Source organism: Vanessa atalanta, chromosome W (assembly GCF_905147765.1).
Source record: "Vanessa atalanta chromosome W, ilVanAtal1.2, whole genome shotgun sequence".
Classification (NCBI taxonomy): Eukaryota; Metazoa; Arthropoda; class Insecta; order Lepidoptera; family Nymphalidae; genus Vanessa; species Vanessa atalanta.
In genome coordinates, this window is record NC_061901.1 from 9,173,360 (window position 1) to 9,197,013 (window position 23,654).

A 23,654-nucleotide genomic window follows, 5' to 3' on the forward strand; every position below is an offset into this window, starting at 1 on the left:
CAAGGAGCCCATGGTAACCAGATCAGGACGCATCAGCAAACCTACAGTAAGATTCACTCCCTAGTCGACTGTCATCGTATCGACTGTTTTAGCTGGATCTCTATATTTTAATAATTTTATTTTTCGAAAAATAATTAAATATGGGTAAATCAGTAAGTAAAGAAGAAAAAGAAGAAATCGTTATTGCACAGACAGGTGCTGGAAATAGCGCAACGGCTTCAGAAACGACCACGCATCTTAGCACTAGGGTAGAGTTGTATACTCTCACAATTCTGACCCTGGTATTGTGTGTTATTTTCTATATTGTATGGAAACGTGGCAAAATTCAATTCACAAACTTTATGAGAAGGACACTACTGGATACTTTTTTTGTCGTCAGGGGGCAACCAGAGAACCCTATCCCCCAGAAGAACCCGGGATGCCAGCAAGTGATTGTGTAGTGAAGTGTAATAAATTTAGAAAGTGTTAAATATAAGTTTAAGTCACATACATATTTTTAATATAGCAGTATATTGTGTACTTAATCATAATCGTATTTGTTAATTGTGTAACCATGATATTAGTTAATGAGTATGTTCGTAATATTATATATATATATATTTTTTTGTAATTGTTCAAAATATTAAATTGTACTAATTTTTTTTGTGTGACTAGGTGCAAAATTTATGTTTAATTATTTTAAGAATTTTGAACATTTTGTAACAATGCTTTCTACTTATAACAATTTTTTATACTTTTTCCTTTTTTTATGTTTTTTAAATTTTTTACAATATTTTTTGAAGGGGGGTATACTGTGCCGTGTGCACATAGGTATTTAATTTTGTAACACTATATTTTTGTAATAAGATAGTCGTGCTCGATGTTGTAACTTCTCTGTACAGCCAGTCATACTGTAGAAAGCGCAATAAAGAGACGTAAAAATTGGATTCGTAGTTTGTTCTGCACCTCTTATAATATTTAATTAAATTATAAAAAATACCTACAGTAAAGGTATATATATAACTAATGGCTTTTGGATAACAAAAGTATACTTTAGTGGGTACATACGATCAGCTGATTGTCCAGTTCTTTTTTATCGCACTGTTCTTTGTAAATATATATTTGTAATTTACACTTTTATTTTAAGTTATTGCACTTCACTAATATGCGTATGCGTTAATGTAACACAAATATGTTTATTAAACACTTTTTATAAACAAACTATTGTCTTTTTTTATTTTTAATACAATTTTATAATGGGAGTACTTGTCACTGCCGTCATGAAAAAAGCCGTCGTTATAATGCAACTTGGCATCAACAGTAAAGCTGAAGCCGCACTACGATGAAACCGCTGCAGTTTTTAATCGCGTGAGTTTGTGTATTAAGGAAACTAAAACAAGCGGCCGCACCTGCGACTGATATCAAAACCGTGAAATGGTAAACAAAATGCAAAAAACCGCGACAAAATTTGTAACCCATAGAATTTAACTAACGCGCACACACTTGCGATTACCGCGGGCGGTTTTTGGTCAGTGTTCGGTAGACCACCGCGCCGTAAGGAGTGGTTGCATTAGCGCGTCATTGCAACTATGTCGTCAACAGAGTCGGAGTCTAGTTTCAAACGAACCAGAATATGAAAGTTTATCTCAGAAAGTCATCGTGGAAGTACAGAAAAGACCAGCTTTACACGACACTAGTTTGCGTCAATATAGCGATAGAAATACGAAAAATAAACTTTGGGAGGAAGTATTTCAACACGTAATAAATAATTGGATGACACTATCGGAGGCTGAGAGAAAAAAGAAACGTAAGTATATAGGTATTTTATAATAATAAATATTTATTTATTTATTTATTCTTTATTGCACCCAAACTTAAAACTAAAAATTACATTATTGCTACACAAAGTTGCATGAGGTGCAACAGGCGGCCTTATCGCTCAGCAGCGATCTCTTCCAGGCAACCTTTGGGCAGAGGATCATAATACTTACATATATGGGAAGGGTACAGTTATTTAAATCATAATATAATACATACATAATACACAGATAACAATAAATATATATAATATAAATATATACTATTCTTAGAGGAAAATCCCTCTCAACCTAGTACATCGGCGCGATGACGTCAGGTGGAAGGGATAGCAACACGAGAACGGAGCAATACCGTGCGGCGCTTCACTTTTGCATCGGCGCTGGGGCGAGACGGTTGTGTGGTTGTGCTCTCTTTGCTGTTCGGCTGTTATCGGGCCAACATCTCGGCAACGTCATTCTGTCCGTTGGGTTTTTTTGTTAGATTGTTCCGTAATTGTTGTAATAGCTTCAGAGGTGTTTCATTATTAGTTTTCGTTTAAATTAATTTTGGTTTGTTAAATTTAATTGCTTTTAAATTTAATTTAAAAAAATAACTTCTGGTCTTATTTCTAAGACTATAATAAATATTTACATAAATAAATACATAAAATATATATAATAAAAGGAGATATAACAGAAGAAAAAAATTAACAACGACAACGACTGCTTAATGCGACAAGTAAAAGTCCTTAACCATACTTTTAAAAATGGCTAACGACTGTGCGCGTCTTATAGCTAAGGATAATAAATTCCAAATGCGAGAAGCTTCAACAGTGAAGGACTTAGAATAATAAGAAGAAGAGTGGGGAGGAATGGAGAGAATTAAATTTTCATTTGAGCGAAGAGCGCGATTATGAGTCTCCCTAAGGAGAGTGAAACGCTCTTTAAGATAGAAGGGTGTCGCTGGATTAAAAAGAATAGAATAGAGAAGAGATAAAATGTGTAATATTTAATATCATCATAATATTAAGTACGTATTTATTATATAGAACTCAAACTGTTGTGTCGGACCTTTACATTTAAGAAAAGCAACTTAGTAGATACCAAAATTAAAGTAGTATTATCGACCAGAAGTGAAATTAATTAAAAAAAAATACAAAACGAACACAAAATTATATTCACAGGTATTACAAAAATTATTAATTTAATTATATTTAACTATTACACAATTAAATGAATTTAGCAAGTAAACTACGTCCACACGCTCCGACGGTCCGAGCAAAAATGTGTCCACGACACCGCGAGTGTCCCCCATCTTGAAACCTGGCATGACTTGATGGCGTGATCGCTAGCCACGCCCCTTTCCTATGGCTTATCTTCTAACACGGCCTCTCCTGACGGGCGGTCGTCCACGTCCGCAACCCAGGTACGCTCTGTTATGCGATGTTTGAAAAATCGGTTTTAAAAAAAAAGAGAAATTATTTTCACTCACGAACTTTTATTTAATAACATTAATTACGGATATGGATAATTTTAAGTACGCGAGGAAATAAATCCTTAGGCAACCGCTCGAGTCAGAGGATAAAGACGAACTGAACTCTGGACTACAATTCGAAACTAGATTTACAGGAGAGGTAATATTTAAAACAATATATTTTGGTATTAGTGTAGTACTTTTACAATATCCGATACAATTCTTAGGGATGCTAATAATGCCTGTACCTAAAATATTTGTTTCATACAATTTAGAATTCAGACAGTCAATAGAAATTTTGTTAGGTTCCGATTGTATGAAGAGCCACTTATTGTTCGTCAACAATTTCCAAATGTCCAGTTTTCCCACTATGATTTTTGTTTCGCACTGTAATGGTTTTTCACTTATCACTTTTGCTAATAATTCACTTTCACAGGTAGGTTTCGCGTCAGTGGAATACACATTTTCGATGTCGCATATGAAGTTTCCTGGGCTTACTGATTTGCAAATTTCCAGAGTGTCGAATATACAGTAAAAGGATTTGTCTTTGGTCATTGCTATATATTTATTATTGGGTATGATTAAGCTAAATGAACTAGGTTCTTCCGGTCTATAAGGTGTAGGCATTGCAATACTATGGAATAATACGTATTCCCTGGTTTGGACCAGTGGCACTTGTAGAACAAAAACAATCTTATTATTAACATAGTAACAAACTAACTTAGATATATTTAAAATAAGATGGATAGAACTTATATCTAAAGCAACAGGCAATTCGAGGTCGTTTGGTAGACGTCTGTAGTTATCGGCGAGCTCTTTGTATAATTGACTTGGTGTGATTATTGCAGGATGCAGAATATTTTGACTACTAAATAAAATTGCGTTAGTTATATCTTCTAATTGAAATGATAAAGTAAGTATTGATGTTTCTAGGATGTCAAGTAATTCATTTATATTAGCAAGTATTTGTAATCCGTTAGTTATTTCAGAAATATTCTTGACACTAAGAGAGAGCTTGTCGATAGCTTCACCAAGATTAGCTTCGTTATTTTTAATTTTATGCAAGGTATCATTATAATAAGTCAATATTGAAGTAGTAACTAAGATATTTTCTTTCATCAGTGAAGTCAACTGCTTTTCATTATTTTGCAAGGATATTATCGCCTCATCGTATTTCAAACCATCGTTTTCATCTAGATTACCAAAAATCTGTTTTAGGATTGTTCCTATACCTCCAATCCATGCATTACGTTTGATTCTATTATCTATTAGGTGCGAAATGGATGCAAACTCTCTACTCATGTCTTGAAAGCGCGTTGTTAATGGTTGTAACAGACTTTTACATTCTGCATCAGCTTGAATAATATAAGTTTGAGAACACAAACGCCTTGTAGTTCCTAAAGCTGTTTCGATATTTTGTATGTGAGGGCCAAAATGTGAAATATCTACAGGTATTACAATTTTTAATTGGACATTATTAATTTTGAGTTTTCCTAAGTAGTCAAAGTAAAGACCCGAACTTGAAGTAATCGGCTGGATGAAATCTTGAAAAGATTGACCTCGAACCGAACTGCAAATCTTAATTAACAGTAAGCTAATATACGTAGGTTTATATAGGTATAGGTATATAATATATAAATATACTCTCTTTTACTTTATTTAAATTTTAAAACTTTATTTAATTTTAATTTTACCCATTACAAGTTATTATTATACGAGTTTGTTCCGATTTCGGCAGGTTTCACTTGGTCGAAGTGATGCGTGACGTGACGTCGGTTAATAAGTAAAGTAAGTGTACTGTTACCATTAATTCTTATTATTTTGTAGGGCCCTTTCCAAAGGGGTGAGAGTGCTTTACGCATTCTTAAATGATTTTTGAGATATACGTAATCGCCTGCCTTGTATTTAATTGTGCGTGTTCGAGTGTCATAATAAGTCTTTGAGGAGTCTTTTGATTTCCTTATAAAATCTAAGGCTTTCTCTCGTGAATATTTTAATCGGTTCTGAAGCATGCGGACATAATCAGGGTATGTTGCTCCTGATGATTCTTCATAGATGGAATTTGGAATGATTGGCTTACTCCCGAACATCAGTTCGTAGGGAGTGAAGTGGGTTGTTGTATGAACGGTTGTGTTATAAGTGAGCATAGCTGTATAAACATAACGAGGCCAATTTGACTGCTCTGCGTCAGTGAAAGATCTGAGATACTCCTTAAGAGTCGAATGGCTTCGCTCTAGAGCTCCTTGGGTTTGTGGATGATACGGGGAGGACCAAAGGTTCTTTATTTTGAGAAATTCGCAAGTCTTTTTGAAAAGGTCGGATGTAAAATTTGTTCCTTGATCTGTGAGGATTGTCTTAGAGATACCGAAGATAGATATGTAGTGAAGTAAACATTCACTCGTTTCCTCCGCTGTGGTACTACGGATTGGATATGCAGAAGAGAATTTCGTAAGGTCGTCCTGTATTGTTAGAATGTATTTTAATTTGGCTGGTCCTGCTTCAGGCAGTGGTCCAACGATATCAAGAGATATTCGTTGACAAGGTTCTGTTGACGTGCTAGTGATTTGCATCGGGGCACGATTTATTTGCCTGAGAGCCTTATTAGTCTGGCATTGCGGACACTTTTTAACAAAAGTTTCAATATCGCTACGCATGTTTTTCCAATAGAAGGTTTCCCGTATTCGGTTGTACATGCGACTGCTACCAAGATGTCCAGCGATAGGGATATCGTGGTTTTCCCTAAGAATTTTCGGAACTTCAGAGAGTGACGGGTATATTATTTTATTTTTATATATATATTTTTATGGATATTGATGTTCATATTATCGAATAAATACAGAAACATGTTATAAATTTTAATAAATTGATGAACTTCAAATGGGTTTTTAAATTCAGTTATTGCTATATCTGAAACAACATCGTTATCGAGATTGTTAACCAATTCGTTTCTGAGTGACTTAAGACTTTCATAAATGTCTTCGTAAGTGGATTTGTCGAAATGATGGACTTTAAAGAAGAGGAAGTAATACGTTTTGTCTTCGTGTGTGAAAGACAAGAATGAATTAAGAGTTCTTTCTTTACTTAGAATATCGGAGCTATCGGGTATGATGTCAAGAATATTTTGTACAAAGGGATTCGATTCGTCGAGGTCAATAGAAGTGGGTATAATAACGATTTTTTGTTTTGACTTTGTTATGTCTTCGTTATGTTCTTGAATGTCTGTGGTGAAAGTTTTATCTTTATTATTCATTACTCTTAGGAAAGTAGAATAATTATCATCAGGTAAGTCTAGAGGGGCATTTGCAGGTGACGTTGGAATAATGATTTGAGCATCAGTGGTTGGCGATTGTTCGGGAGCGGGCGAGAGTTCAGGCGGATTCGTCATTTCATTTTCAATTTCCTTCCTAAGGATATCAGGAATATTAGGAGGTAAGTTTATTTCAGGAGGTGGTACGATGTCCTCACTGGGATCAAGAAGATTCGGAAAAGGTGAGTTTATAGGTACTTCAGGTAACGATAAGGTATTTCTACCAAGGTCAAGAGGGTCAGATAAAGGTTGGTTTAATTCATCTGAATTAAATGATGGTGGTGATATTAGTAGGTCCATTAGATCCTTGTCTAATTCATGAGAGGGTTCTTCCTCTATATTAGGATTAGTTTTAGGGACATTTACAGGCTGGACTGGATTGACAGGGAATCGAGATAAAGCGTCAGCATTTGTGTTAATTTTCCCTTTCTTGTATTGAATTTTATATTCGAACTCCTCTAATTTCAGACGCCAACGGATTAGCCGTGATCCCGGATCTTTACAATTAAATAACCATTCTAGTGGTTTGTGGTCCGTCAGGACTGTGAAATTATGACCATATAGATATGGTCGGAATACTTTCGTTCCGAAAAGGACGGCTAGACATTCCTTTTCAGTGACACTATAATTGCACTCAGCTTTATTTAGGGTGCGTGACGCGTATGCAATCGGACGATCTTTTCCAATTGGTCCCTGTGACAATATTGCAGATATTGCGAAGTTGGAAGCGTCACATGTCAATAGAAAGGGTTGTGTGAAATCTGGGTATGCCAGAATTGGTGCAGAGACGAGTTTATTTTTTAGGGTATCGAAAGCAAGTTGTTGTTCATTGTGCCATTTAAATGGGGTATCTTTCTTTAAAAGAGATGTTAGAGGTTTAGCCAGCTTGGCGAAATCTGGTATAAACCTTCTGTAATACGATGTCAAACCCAAAAAGGATTTGATATCTTTTGGAGATTGGGGAACTGGAAATTCGGTTACGGCTTTGGTTTTGTCTGGATTTGGTTGGACACCATCTTCACTGATAATATGCCCTAGATAGGCAACTTCCTTCCTTAGGAACTCACATTTTTCCGGTTGAAGTTTTAGATTAAAATCACGGATTCTATCGAAGACAGCTCTCAGATTTTCGATGTGAGAACTTAGGTCATGAGAGTAGATGACGATGTCGTCTAAATAGACGAAACATCGTGAACCTTGAAGGCCAGAAAGACAGTTGTTCATAAGTTTTTGAAAAGTAGATGGGGCGTTTTTAAGCCCAAAAGGCATTCTATTGAATTGGAAGTGGCCTTGGGGTACGGAGAAAGCTGTTTTAGGAGCATCTTCGGGAGCAATGAGAATTTGATGGAAGCCGGAAGTGAGATCCAATGTTGAGAAATATTTACTATGTCCTAACTGGTCAAGAATTTCGGTTATTTGTGGAATAGGGTAAGTTTCTCCAATAGTTATGTCATTCAATTTTCTATAGTCAATTACGATTCGCCATTTACGTTGGCCCTGAGGGTTTAACTTTTTGGGCACTATCCAAATTGGCGAACTCCAAGGTGATGATGAAGGCTCTATGATGTCTTGTTCAAGCATCTTATTAATTTGAGTTTCAACCTCTTTCTTGTGGCATTCTGGAAACCTATACGATTTGGTGTGGACAGGGATATCACTACTCGTCTTAATTTGATGATTAAGGGCTGAAGTATAGGTTAGCTGATCGTTCGGCAAATAGAAAATATCGGAATATTGGGAACAGAGTTCTATAAGGCTTTCTCTTCCTGATTTAGGTGATCCTTTCTGAGTGAATTAATTACCTCGTCAGTTCGGTTGACCACTTCTTGGGTGTTCGTATTGATTGGATACGCAGTAGAATGCAAAGGTTCGATATTGAGATTTAAATTTGTTTTGACATTTACAAAGGTTTCTGATATATTGGCGACAGTTAAATTAACGCGGTTATTTTCTTTTATTTTTACCATGCAATTAGATATGAGTAAATTATCAGAAATATGTTGATCCATAATGATACCTTCTTTAAGATCAGTTTTTTGAATCGAGCATTCGATAACAGCTTCTGTACGAGGTGGAATGACGAAGAAAGGTTCAGAAAAATGTAGTTTAAGATCTAACTTTCCTATTCTCAAGATATCATGTGTATAATCTATTTTGCATCCAAAGGCGGTTAGGAAGTCGGTGCCTATGATGCCGTCATAAGGCAGATTGATGTTTTGGACTACATGGAATTTGAATGGTATGGATTTACTATCTTTCAATTTTAGTTTGAGTTGGAAATGACCTTCAGTCTGGGTCGATTCATCATTGGGGTCTATGCCTTTAAGTTTAATCGATTCTTTGACTAACTTCTGGGTTTTTTGGATGCTGGATTTCTTTAATAAACATATAGCAGAACCTGAGTCGACCAACAATGAAAGGGGTAGGTCTGATGCTTGTGTATCAAGTAACACGTGAGGTAGTAATCTTTTGGTAGTATCTATGTTCACTTCATAGATTTTTTTATGGATATTATCGTTAGACGAGGGAGGAATACTTGGATTGTTAACATCATGTAGGGTTGATTTGAATTTTTTCAGTTTGGGGCTGGTTACCCTGTTGATTGGCCTTATTTGGTTTCTGAATTAGGACTCTTGTTTGGGGCTGATTACCCGAGTGGTCCTTAGGATTAGAGAACTGGACGCTTGTTTGGGGCTGGATACCCGAGTGGTCCTTAGGATTTGAGGATAGGACGCTTATACGGGGCTGGTTACCCATGTGGTCCCTGGAATTAGAGGATAGGGCGCTTATTCGGGGCTGGTTACCCATGTGGTCCCTGGAATTTGAGGATAGGGCGCTTATTCGGGGCTGGTTACCCAAGTGGTCCCTGGAGTTTGAAGATTTTATTGGTGTGTCGACTTTTGGACTTTGTCTCGGGCGACACCGTGACGAGACTTCTATTCGTTTAAATTATCGGCGGGCGAGTCTACTTCGTCATAGCCGATATTTTCCTCAGATTGTTCGAGGAAGTTTACACGAGGGGAAGGCCTGAAAGGGTTGGATTAATCACTTGGTTTTGTTGAACCCTGAAACGATTGTTATTATATTCGCGTTTCTTACACACAGAGATATCGTGTCCAGCGGTTTTGCAGTAACGGCAAAATACATTGCTAGGACCTTGTGGCGAAGGGCTTGGTCTCTGAGGAGAAGGATACGTATTAAAATTTTGTTTAGAAGGACCGGCTTTGAATTTATTTATTTTTATTTTTTTTTTTTTTATTTTATTTTATTTGGGAAACAAACAGTACAATAAGTCTTAATATTAACAAATACAAATTAAATCACAAGCCAATCAAGTTTCCACTCATAAATAATATACATTATTAGAGCAACAAGAAAAAAAGGAGGATATTACATAATTACAATTTTATTTTAATTTAAAGGATAATTTATATAATTAACAAAATTAAAATAATCTGAGCTTGTCTATAAGATAAATTATGAAATCAATAAGCAATTATCAAGAATAATTATAAACATTAAATCAGTTATGTAAGATACAAAATTATAAATTAAATTATTAAACAAATAGAAAATTTATATATATTATTAAATTATAAATTATTATTATTATCATTAAGCAATTGCAATATCTTTATTTTCAATTTATTAGCATTATCTACTTCAAACAGATCAATATTATTAAATTTTTCATTATAATAATTACATGCACGATTAATAAAAACGTTTTGAGCATATTTACTTCGTGTTAAAGGCACATTAAACAGTAGATGTTTACGAGCAGCTAACCTGGGACATCGAAAGTTTACACAATTTAGCAAGTATGGAGAGTCTATGAAACCTCGAACCAATTTATACAGAAAAATTTGGTCCCTTAAAATTCTTCGATCAGCAAGAGAGAGTATACTAGTGCTGTTATTGAGCTTATGAGTGTTGTCATTAAATTTAAACTGTAGGTGTTTTAAGTACTTCCTCTGTACACTTTCCAAGCGGTTGATGTGCAATTTATAGTGCGGATTCCAAACAATGGATCCATATTCTAATATGGGTCTCACGAGAGAATTAAATAAATGAGAAAGTGTGGAGACGTTTTTAAAGTCCTTAGCAGTTCTAATTACAAAACCAAGCACACGGAATGCTCTTGCTACCGTCAGATTAATATGGGACTTAAAAGTGAGCTTTTGATCGAGATGTATCCCTAGGTCTCTCACCTCGGTCACACGATTTATTATCGTATTATTCAGACAATAGTCATGTGTAAAAAGACTATGCCTCCTAGTGAAGGAAATGATGTTGCATTTTTTTACATTTAAGAATAAAGAATTGTTCTTGCAATATGCACATAGGTTATCAAGGTCATCTTGAAGAAGTAAGCAGTCCGTAGGAGACGTAATCCTTTTACAAAGCTTAATATCATCTGCATATAGTAAGATTGAGGAATGCTTAATAATTTTTGAGATATCATTTACATACAAGATAAAAAGAAGAGGACCGAGGTGAGACCCCTGAGGTACACCTGAAGGAACTGGAGCAAAAGACGAACAAAAACCTTTGATGGTAACTGCTTGGCTTCTATTATGAAGGTATGATGTCAGCCACCGAAGAAGGTCACCATGTATACCGATTCCTCTTAATTTATTAATTAATATGTTATGTGAAATTTTATCAAATGCTTTAGAGAAATCGGTATACACGACATCCGTTTGGAACCCTCTATCCATGTCTAAAGTGACTTCATGGATAAGTTCACAGAGGTTGGTTTCAGTAGACTTCTTACTAATAAAACCGTGTTGTTGATCAAGAACTATAGACCGCAGCAGAGGAAAAATTTGATCGTAAATTATTTTCTCAAATAATTTAGCCAAAACGCATAATTTGGAAATCGGTCTATAGTTCTGAACGTTGTGTTTATCACCTGATTTGTACACTGGAACAACATACGATTTTTTCCAAATTAATGGGATTTCACCACAGCTCAAAGATTTATTGAATAATAAGAAAATTGGATAGGCAAGAGACATTTGACATGATCTGATAAATAAAGGAGGAAGACCATCTGGACCATAACCCTTAGTTATATCTAAAGCTTTTAGGTACTTATAAATTATCTCGAGAGATATTGACATGGATCCAATAGAAATATGGGTTTCAGAGGGGTCACTTGTAAGGCTCAACAAATCATAAGTATCCGGTGGTTCATACACTGATTTAAAGTAGGAGTTAAAAAGGTTGCAGATTTCAATACCTCCACGTCCGACAGTTCCATTAAAAAACATTGATTCGGGGAAATCATTCAATGTTTTTTTAGATTTTACAAAGTTCCAGAAAAATTTACTATTCTGTTTAATTTTTGTTTCGGCGTTATGGATATAGTTATTGTAACATGTCAGTTGTGCTTGTTTTTGTCTCCCCCTTAATAAACTAAACGTATCATAATCAATCTGTCTTTTGTAAAGCTTCCATTTTACATGAAATTTCAGTTTCTCCGCGATTATTTTTCTTAAAGATTTAGAATACCAAAAGGGATAGTTGTTAATATGTTTAACTGTCTTAGTTGGTACCATGTCATTAATTATATCATTAATGGTGGTATAAAATAAATCTACAGCATTAGTTATATCAGAATCATTAAGTAATTCAAACCAATCAATGCTAGCCAATGCACTATTTATTGCATCGTAATCTGCCTCACGGAACAAGCGTATTGTACGGGGAGCATATTTTATTGCAGACAATAATGAGACCTTAAGAGACAAGATTAATGCAGGGTGGTGTGGGTCTTCCGGTACTAGTGGATCATTACATCTACATACCAGACATTCACAACCACTTATAATTAGGTCAAGGTATCTACTATTAGCATTAGAAACTGAATTAAATTGTTTTAAATCATTAAAATTTAGAAAATAGAAAAGTGAGTTAATGTAAATGTCATCGTCATGAAAATTTCTAAGATCCATATAACCCATGTTATAAGAACACACCCAAGAAGCATTGGAGATGTTAAAATCTCCTAATATAAGAAAATTATCACCAGGGTGACAGATTATATCTATTGAGACTAAATCAAAAAATTCGCATAAAGCCTCGTAGTGAAATTTACTATGCGGGAAATAACAACAATAAATATGTAATAACTTAGATATTGGAAGAGAATTAGTAAATACAGAGACTTTGATAACCTCAGCTGCTGAATTTTTTAATTTAATCGGCATTGAGGAATGGACATTTAAATGTGACCGGAGAGCAATCAGCACTCCACCACCTAAGCTGTCTCCACGAAAGACATAGTCGCGGTCATTTCTATAAACAGAGTACCGCGAGTCGAAAAATTCAGTATCAAATATAGCATCATGCAACCAGGTCTCACTAAGACATATTACCTCATAATCTGTTTGGATCAGATTTCTATAAAAAATATTCGTCTTGGTCCTAAGTCCACGTACGTTCTGATAAAAAACACTCAAATTAGGCATAATTATAATAAGTAGAGTAAATAAAAATTCTCATCAACATAGACCATAAAAAATTTAGTACGTTCTTTTCAAAAAACTCTCCGCAAAGCAATTGTAAAAATATTTTTTCAGTGTATAGCCTACCAAAACAGAAGAAAAAAATATAAGTATAAGTATGAGCCCATTTTAACTGCTTGTCCTTAAACATTAACAATAATAATAAATTAATACCAATAAAGCAATCACAAAACAAAATATTATTACATAAAAAGTGCAATAATTTCTTATAATAAAATTCTAGAAAATATTCATTCATAATAACAGCTAAATTTAGTAAATGATAAAATGTTAAAAAAATATTATGAGACTGAAATAGATAAACAATAACACCTACACAATTTTTTTTACGTCACACATGTTAACAAAATGCAAAACCGGACTAGAGTCATTACGTCTCGCCATGATACAACAATTTTTGACCCACACGTATCGATACGCTTTGTCTTTAGCGGTTTTCTTAACAACTTGAAGGAGTGCCTTGTTTGAGCTGGTAAGATGATCATTAAAATATATATTGCTATTGCAAGCGGCGAACCCCAAATCATGGCACTTAAGTTTGAGTTTCCTTGCTTTAGCAAGAAAATCATCCTTCTTCCACCGACAGAGAAATTTGACAATGATGGGCTTAATTTTCTTTAAATCTTTATTTTTAGAGGATACTCTTGTAACAAAGTCAATGTCCGTGGTAACATTGAGATCAAAACCAGCCCGGTCAGCAATATTTTGCAAAATAACAAGTAGATTTTCATTCTTTTTTTCAGGAATGCCATAAATCTCCACATTAGACCTTCTCGCCCACTGCTCACGGTTGTTGGAATCCGTTTCAATTGTCTGTATTCTCGACTCTAAAGACATTACTCTGTCACAACGCTCAGAAATAAGTTTCAAATCCGATTCGCATTTGTCGATTTTACCTCTAAATTCCTCATATTTATTGTTAATAAAATCTAAACCATCTTTCAGACTTGATACCTCATCGCGTAACACTTTTAGATCTGTTTGGATAGGAGCAATAGTTGATTTAAGCTCAGATCTAAGTGATGACATTTCTGATGAAATGATCTGCCGTATCTCTCTCAAAAACGACTCATTGGAGTCTTCGGGACTACGGGGAGAAACCACTCCGCAGGTCGACCTACCTCTACGCAATGTGATGTTCTCACTATAGTCAGATTTGGCTTGTTATTGTTATTATTATTGGGTCTTTGGTCCACCTGTGGGCGTCTGTACAGCGTCTGCTGTATGCGTTCTTCGGAAATAGCGAAATTGATCGCCTCATTTAGTGATTTAGGAGATTTACATCTTACAATGTTCGAGATTCGGGGATGAAGTCCCATGACAAAGTGATGGAGAGCGAGGTCTTCCATGGCTGCAGTACGACCAGCTAGTTCTTTGGATTTAGTGTTGGATAAAGATATTTCCGTCAATAATTGTGAGAGACATGTCTCTGTGCGTAACGCGTATTGACTCACACTATCTTGTGGGTTTTGTTTATTTTCTTGGAGATCGGTAAGAAGGTGCGAATAGTGTTTACGCTCACTAAATTGCGTTTTTAGGAACTCTTTCAGCTGATCCCAGGATGCAAATTCTTTTATAGAGCAGGCAACTTCTGCTTTACCATTTAACTGGCTGAGAATAAATTTAAACAAAATAGGCTTTTGAGTGTCGGATGCAAGAGCGAAAGCATTATCGCAGTTTACAAGAAATGAGTTAATAGTTTCCCTACTACCATCGTATGGTTTAATGAATTTGAACAAAATATTTAATTCGAGCTCAGCCATTGCGTGAGCTGCTGCAGTTCTCCTGGTAACTCGAGGAGAAAGAGCAGGTGACTTCACTTCAGTATCACTTTCACCCTGATGTGGTTCAGGAATTTCAACAGTTAATTTACTTTCCTCAGTTTTGGGAACTTTTGGCATAATTGTATTTACGAAACGAAATTAAAAGTTCCAGGTATGAATACCAAACATCAAATTGTTTTAGCGATAAATAAAAAATAGCTTAAATTTAGTCTAGACAATGACCAAAGACTCACAGTAAGAGTAGCGCGAAGGCGGCCGATAAGAAAGCGCCGGTGACCGGGAGCATTCCGCTGAGATAAGGCACGTTCTTGTGACTTGATCCAGACGCCTTTCTCCAGTTACCGATTCTCGGATAATTTCGAGTGACGAATATGGTTCTCGGTCGTATTACAGATGCAGGATATATGTACGCCGAATGTATGTATGTATGTATGTATGTTTCAGATTTGGAGTTTAGAACACCTTTCACGTAGCCGAAGATTAGAAATTTTGGTTCACCCCACAATAGTTTTCTTTACAGGATATAGTAGATTGATGCCGGCAGTAACAGCTCAGTTATTGCAATGGTTTATTTCTCACTGAATAAGCAGACCTCTCACAGGATCTAGCAGGATTTCGTAATGAAACGTTAAGGATAACACCATAAGTATTATTTATTACACTTATGTTTATGCACTAACACAGGATATGGTTTAGAACACTTTGTCTTTGTTTTATTTTAATTTCGAGATACGGAACGAGTTCGCGGAGCGGTGCCTGGCAACTGGAAATTTCCACCGCTGCCACCAAAATTGTTATGCGATGTTTGAAAAATCGGTTTTTAAAAAAAAGAGAAATTATTTTCACTCACGAACTTTTATTTAATAACATTAATTACGGATATGGATAATTTTAAGTACGCGAGGAAATAAATCCTTAGGCAACCGCTCGAGTCAGAGGATAAAGACGAACTGAACTCTGGACTACAATTCGAAACTAGACTTATTGGCAAACCGCTGTACAAGCTAGTCAGAGTAGACCTGTCAGCAATAAGCCTAGCAGAGCCAGGGTATAACAGCTCGCAGCTCGGCCCTGGCTGACCCTCTGCCGACGCATCGTGCAACAAGTCATCTGATTCCGCTAAGAATAAAACAAATAAATATTAGAATTTATCTTTTAAATTCCTTAATAAGCACTCCTTTCATATACAAATATTCATACTTCATAATATTGCACACGAACATCTCTCATAAAGCATTCAAGCGATTAACTTCATACATACATATCGATCTATCGAGGGCCCCCATTCGCACACACATGTCAATTGACCAAATCACGCATATAATGGTAGTGACTAGTATACCATGACAGCGCTCCATCTGAGCTAACTGCCCTGCCGTGACAGAGATTACATCTCCATGTCAACGTGAATATGACAAATACTCCAATGAGTAAGTCATCTGCCGTGACAGAGAAAACATCTCAATGTCAACGTGAACATGGCAAATACTCCAAATGAGTAAGTCCATCTACCATGACAGAGAAAACATCTCAATGTCAAAATGATTATAGCAAATACTCCAAGAGAGTAAGTCTACCTGCCGTGACAGAGAAAACATCTCCATGTCAACGTGAATCTGGAAGGGGTTCCAGTGGAACATTCCATCTGTCGTGGTATATAATCACACTCAATACCATCACTCAAAATTATACGTTTCTATAAACAAAATAGAATTATATTTGCACAAATACACCAAAAAAAAAAAATGGCAATTGTAACTCACAGTCAAAAAATGCTGCGCAGCTCTCGGGAGTCCACTCGCCTGCCCATGCCACCATATTTTCCGCTGCGGCTTCTGTACGCTTTCCGTACGAGCCAGCTAACAACTCCAACTCATAGCGATGATGTGGAAGTTGTTTAAGGACCTTGTAGGGGCCACGCATGCAAGAATCTAATTTGCCTACTGACTGAGATGTTTTAATCACGAATACCAAATCGTTAACATTAAACACATTCGGTAATTTACGAGCTTTATTCACGTAATCATCTTGTTTTTGCTGATTAGTCGTCAAAAGTGACGTGGCACGTTGTCTACGTAGCGTCATGGTTGCCTCACGGTTAGGTTAGGTTAGCAATATCTATCGCAACATCTCGGACAAGGGCGCGTATTACTGGTGTTGAAGAGTCGCTACCAATAAGTAATTGAAGAGGTGACATATTAGTGGTGCTATGTTTAGTACTATTTATTATGAGTTGCGTTTTCCACAGCACATCAGACCAACTTTGATTTTTATGGTTCACTTCGATTCGGAGTAGATTCAATAACGTTCGGCAATACCGCTCAGCCTGTCCATTTTCGTGGTGCATACTTGGCGTGATAAGATGAATGTCACTACCAAATGATTTAACCATATCTTTAAACGCGGCGCTTTCAAACATCCGGCCTCGATCAGTGACCAAAAGTTTTGGAGACCCAAACAGTGAAATCGCGTCGGTAAAAACTCTTTTTAACTCATTTGTATCTTGACGGTAAAGTGAGTATAAGAGACAATATTTTGTGAAAGCGTCAATTATTATCAATATGTACGTATAACCTTGAGATTCTGGTAAAGGACCAAGAACGTCCATATGTACTACCGAAAATGGAGCATCAGGCTTAGACCAGGACTCTATAGGTTGATGAGGGGCTCGTGGTACCCGTTTGTGAGAAAGACATACGATACAGTGCTTTAGATATTTCCTTACAAAAGCACGCAAACCGGGGAACCAAAAATGCCGTAATATGAGTTCTACTGTTTTATCATAACCAATGTGGTCTTGGTCGTCGTGAAAAACGTGCAGTAAGCTTAATCAATACCCCTTAGGAATATAACATAATAGGGGGGATTCTTCACCAATGGCACAATATTTAACATATAAAAGTCCATTTTTAAGGACATATCGGGAAGAGTCTAATTGCCCATTATTAAGTTTATCAATAAGGTTAAGCGTCTCTTCGTCCGCGGATTGAGCTAATTTAGCCCAATTTTTCGGGTTTTGTATATGACATACATCGACAGGGTTCCGACTCAGATAATCGGCGTGAGACATAAAAGACCCCTTCCTATACTCAAATGTATACTGGAAGTCTTGCATGAAAAGCCACCATCTGGCTACACGCGGAAGTAAATCCTTTTTGCGTTCGGTTAATTTTAAGGCGTTACAGTCAGTAATAATTTTGAAGGATATTCCTAACAAGTATTTTCTAAAATTTTGAAGGGCCTTCACTACAGCCAAGGTTTCCAGTTCATAGGAATGGTACTTGGATTCCGCACCTTGAGTGGATTTACTAAAATACGCGACCGCGCGCCTGACTCCACCCGCGTGTATTTGTATTAATACCGCACCATAACCTATTGCGCTTGCGTCGGTATGCAATTCGGTCGGTAATTTAGGGTCATAAATAGCAAGGACGGGTTCGTTTGTCAAGCAATCGATTATGAACTCGCGTGCTTTATCTTGTTCTGGTCCCCACTCAAAGGACACATTATTTTTAGTTAGACGCGCAATACAAGCTGTTCGCTGAGCGTAATTCGGAATGTACCTTCTAAAATAGCCAGCAAGACCGAGAAACTGGCGAATTTGTTTGACGTTACGTGGCTTAGGCGAATCTATCAGTGCTTGTATTTTACGTATACTCGGCCTAACCTGACCATTTTTAATCACCCTCCCGAGATATTCGATTTCACTACTGAGGAAAGTGCATTTTTTCAAATTAATAGAAAACCCCGAAGATGTCAGCGTTTCTAAAACTTGTTTTAATAAAATTAACCCTTCAGATACCGAGTTCGATAACAAAAGGACATCGTCTATGTATACTAGAACCTGTTCCGAATCTATGAAACGCTTTAGTGTTTTTGAAATAATTCTTTGATAAACTACCGGCGCATTAGATAACCCGTATGGCATTTTAATATACTCAAAGTGACCTTCCGGCGTCACGAAAGCGGTTTTGGCAATTGAACTCGCTTCCATAGGTACCTGGTGGAAGCCAGTGGCCATGTCTAGGCTAGTAAAGAATTTACTTGATCCTAATCTGTCGATATGATCCTCTATTAACGGTAACGGGAATTTATCTTTAATAGTTCGTGAATTCAAAACCCTATAATCGACACACATTCGGTCGGTACCGTCCTTTTTCTTAACTAGGATCACGGGACTAGCATATGGAGACACGGATTCACGGATTATCCCTTTAGTCATTAAGTCCTTAATAATATTTCGAACGCGAACTCTCTCGTCATGTGACAACTTATACGGTCTATAACATACCGGTTCATTATTCGAAAGCTCTATTTTCATGCTACCCGTCGTAACTGTTGAAGAAGCTGTGCCACTTATAAATGAATTTGAAAAATTATTAATAACTGATAAGAGCTGCTCTTTTTCTTCACCTTTAAGAAGTGTGTTAACATTATTAACGTCAAAAATATTGTTTACGTCCATAGGCGTAATTGAATGCGTCAAAAGTTGGACTCCGTTTTGTCGAATATATGTGATGCCCTCGCGGTTTAATATATCAGTGCCAATAATAACCGGAGTACTAATACAACTATGCGGTACTACATAGAAATCAGCTTCGATAGATATGTGAGGTAGTTCAACAATTAAAGTTACAAACGAAGTACACTCGACAAGCTGACTTCCTATACCTCGTAAAGCGCGATAAGTTGGTTTGTGGCTAACATTAAAATGCTTTAATATTGAGTTAGAAATAAGTGATATACAAGAACCACCATCAATTAATATATCTATCGGCACACCGTTAATTACTGCGCTTGTAATATCAGTGTTAGATTTTAATATACCACTATCTGATTTCGTACAGAAATTAACATTACGTTGGTTAAGATTAGTGGATTCGGAACGCTGTTTTACGAAACAATCGTTAACTAAATGACCGCTCTTTTTACAAAAGGTACATATTTTCATAGGAACTGACTCGGTTTTAGGCGACTCTAAATGGTTAACTGGACGCATCCTTTTTGCGCTAATACAATCTACACGTTTGTGTCCGACTTTACCACAAAAATGACAAATTAAATTGTTAAAACCTCTCTTGTTCCCGTTGTTACGACTCATAGAATTAGTACTAAAATGCGGCACACGAGAAACATCGCGGGTAGAACGAAAATCATTTTTCGGCTTTACGTACATTGACATAAATTGCACTAAGTCATTAGGTTGTAATTTAGCATTTGTGGCTGCGGCTTTAATATGAGGGTCGGAAATACCTCTCAAAATAATGGCAACAATTAACTCATCGGACAACCCTTTGACCAAGCGCAATCTTAACAACGAGCGTCTAGCATATTCGGCATAAGAGGCATAGCTTTTGGAATCCTTGGTCATCACTTCGTAGAGAATGTTCGCAACATCGACGGCTCGCGGGCACAATGCTTTAAATTCACGTTTAAAGTTTGTCCATGAACGATCTTCACTGGACCACTCATTAAGCCATAAACGTGCTTCCCCTTTTAAACAATTTCCGATTCCCGATAAACACTCATTGTCGTCCCAACCGTTAATCTCTTTAGCCTTATCTACTTCCTCACACCAAGCGTCGATATTGTGAACATATGGGTCAAAGTTAGAAATAAAATAATTATGAGACCTTACTTTAACTAACGAATTGATGGCCTCCGCGATTCTGCCAGCTGTGTCCTCGCCTGTGGATATGCTGCCTCGTGACACCGAAGCCGGTTGCTGACCCGCGGTCGAGTCGTCATCCCGCGTATCGTCGGTGTTCACATCGCTCGTTAGTGTGGGTAGTATTTGCGGTGGCTGCGATGTGTGCCCCAAAGACGTTGATGGAACCTGTAACAATAGCTCGGACGACGGTGGCGGTGAAACAAAACGATCTTCAAGCGCGTTTAATCTTGCAAGGATGGTATCTAGTACATCCTTAGTTGACTCACGTTTACGTTTCCGAGAACGAGATTGATGCTCAGACATTTTTGTTTTCTCATTAATTAGCCAAAACTTAAACACAAATTAAAGCAAAATAAAAGTAATCTAAAGATATAAACAACAAAGTTAACTCTAATGTAGGTCAGGTTTACCAAAAGCGGGTAGGCAATCAGGCACTATCCCACTTCTGATATTATCGACCAGAAGTGAAATTAATTAAAAAAAATACAAAACGAACACAAAATTATATTCACAGATATTACAAAAATTATTAATTTAATTATATTTAACTATTACACAATTAAATGAATTTAGCAAGTAAACTACGTCCACACGCTCCGACGGTCCGAGCAAAAATGTGTCCACGACACCGCGAGTGTCCCCCATCTTGACACCTGGCATGACTTGATGGCGTGATCGCTAGCCACGCCCCTTTCCTATGGCTTATCTTCTAACAGTAGGTATTTTGAGTTAACAATGCAAGTCGGGTTTTTTTTACAAAAATAGTCACTTTTTGAGGGTTGGATATTTTAAATACTGTCATATTGCCAATTCAATGCGCCCGCAGGTGATGTAAAATAATCAGCATATAAATTTCTTATATTCATTGCTGAATTTCATTTGCTTAATATGTGTTTATAATTCATCTCGTGCTCGGCGGTGAAGGAAAACATCGTGAGGAAGCCTGTATGTATCTAATTTCAACAAAATTCTGCCACATGTGTATTCCACCAACCCGCCTTGGAGCAGCGTGGTAGAATATGCTCCAAACCTTCTCCTCAAAGGGAGAGAAGGCCTTAGCAGCAGTTGGAAATTTACAGGCTGCTAATGTATGTAATGTAATTGTTTGAGAGGATTCACTAAATTGTTTGCCATCATATTGTCTAACAAAGTTGTGCATTATGCAAAAATCTAATTTCACGTCTAATGGTCTATGCAAAATACGTCATTTATTTGCCATAATTCCAAATGCACATTTGACAGTCCTTCTGGCATAGGATAATCTGTAATTATAAACTCTTTGCTTTATGGACATTTTTATTTGGATATGGTCTCATTAAGTGCATCGAAAGTAGGAAAGCTTCGTCATCTACGAAAACCAAACGATAGCCGGCGTCCTCATAATCAGGCAATGTTCGAGACTCTGGTAAATGCATTTGATTATTCAAAAATCTTTTGCCAAAATTTGAGTTTTTGAATACGCTTGTCACTGTTCGATTCATAAACTCCAACATCTATAGCAGTAAAGCAGTAGTCCGCATCAGCAATAGCTAATAATATTAAAGTAAACTTTTTGTAATTGAATGCTTCTGAAGCAGTATTTTCAGGTCTTTCTATTCGTATATGCTTTCCATCTATATAACCAAGGCAATGCAAGGCAAAATATGTTCGTTCAAAAATAAGTTTTGCTGTATTTGTCCAACCTTTTTCTGTTTTTCAGGTATATATGTAGATTGCAAACATATCCACAAACACTTGCATGTGTGTTAAATTATTTTACTTAGAGTTGTTGTATCGAAATATTCAAAATACAGCGATTTCATACTGTTTCAAGATACCTGAAAAAAAAGAACATTATATCAAAGTCGTGTCAGTTACACAACTCAAAAACGGCTGTATGGATTTAGCTGAGAATTGATGGAGATGTAGCTTAAAACACTGATGGATGGTATACTTTTTATCCCGTTCTCGTAGGGTACGTGTCGGGTAGGCGTAGGATAGCCGGGACAGCTCGTTTATAATATTAGTAAGAAATTAAGATTTTTATTTTCTATATTTAAAATATATTCTTTAATTTTATTGCAGGCGGTACTATACAAAAAAAAAATGGAAAAATATGCGCGACAGTTTCGCAAAAGAATTAGCTTTGCAACGTGGAAAATCTGGTAAAGGTGCCATAAAAAAGAAAAAATATTTCTCGAGGCTGAGGCTCATCCTTCGTCATCAGAAGTGGTACAATTTTGTACGGCTCTGTTGGTACAAAATGAACATAATAATGAAGCGATATTTGGCGTGCCATGTTTGAACAACAAACTGATCTTCGAAATTAAACTTAGCTAACATGACTAAGCATAATATATTTTTTTCTACATATTTTATTGCTACATATTGCTATACAGTTCCTACTCAACATTTTTATTATTATTTTTTGCTTTTTGGTTATTACCTCACCTACTTAAAATGACTGCTTTAATATTAATAATGATAATAGAAGTGTTCATGCGAGTATTCAATAAGGCGCACAACTGGAAATCACGTGGTAGCGACCATATACACAACTATTGGTATAAAAAGTTCACATCAACCCATTCATTACTACACAAACACATGAACAATTTCATTCAAATAACAAATATAATGCCGCACTTCGTTACACAGGGCCTTACCTTCATGATACCAAAAGACACTGACCATCAAAATCCAGCTAAATATCGTCCAATTACTTGCCTTCAAACCATTTACAAAATACTTACATGATGTACCATTGAACTCCTACACAAGCATATTGCCGCGACCAATATTCTTGCTGAAGAACAAAAAGGATGCCGAAAAGGTAGACAAGGTTGCAAAGAACAGCTCGTAATAGACTCAGTACCAATGAAACATGATATTTTTAAGAAAAAAAAATTAATACCATGTATATAGACTACAGGAAAGCATACCATATAGCTTCTTTATGTAATACAACACTATAAAATTCACCCACAACTTATTTATTTACGCAGCTAGTTTCACAATAAAACAGTTACATCAACCCTTTATATATACTTACAAGATAGATTGCGACAGAATAATAATAATAATAATAATAGAGCCTTTTATTTCCGAAACTTACACTTTACAAAATTTAC

At 36.3% G+C, this 23,654-nt stretch overlaps 1 pseudogene; it reads left to right on the top strand.

The window, feature by feature from the left end:
* The first annotated feature begins 1,568 nt into the window (after nucleotides 1–1,568).
* Nucleotides 1,569–23,386, top strand: LOC125075663 (annotated as a pseudogene).
* Nucleotides 23,387–23,654: the final 268 nt, after the last annotated feature.